We start from the raw sequence: 229 nt of genomic DNA, 5'->3' as shown, positions 1-229 counted from the left end.
TTGTTGCTGTAACGACAGTCGTTACAGTCGTTAAGACTACCTGTGGCCAAGACTGAACGACCATCGTTGGTATCTTCACCTGAGGCCAATAGGTTACGTTTATTGAGTTTCCTGGGAAGTGATGAAAGGACAGCATTGTAAGTGGGGGATAAGTGGTGGCGTAGACCCCTCCCCTGTTCAATGACGGCTTCTCAACCCTGGTGTAGATGCTTCCTTGACACCTCTTTCA

Source organism: Micropterus dolomieu, linkage group LG14 (assembly GCF_021292245.1).
Source record: "Micropterus dolomieu isolate WLL.071019.BEF.003 ecotype Adirondacks linkage group LG14, ASM2129224v1, whole genome shotgun sequence".
Lineage (NCBI taxonomy): Eukaryota > Metazoa > Chordata > Actinopteri > Centrarchiformes > Centrarchidae > Micropterus > Micropterus dolomieu.
Note: the sequence above shows the minus strand (reverse complement) of the source record.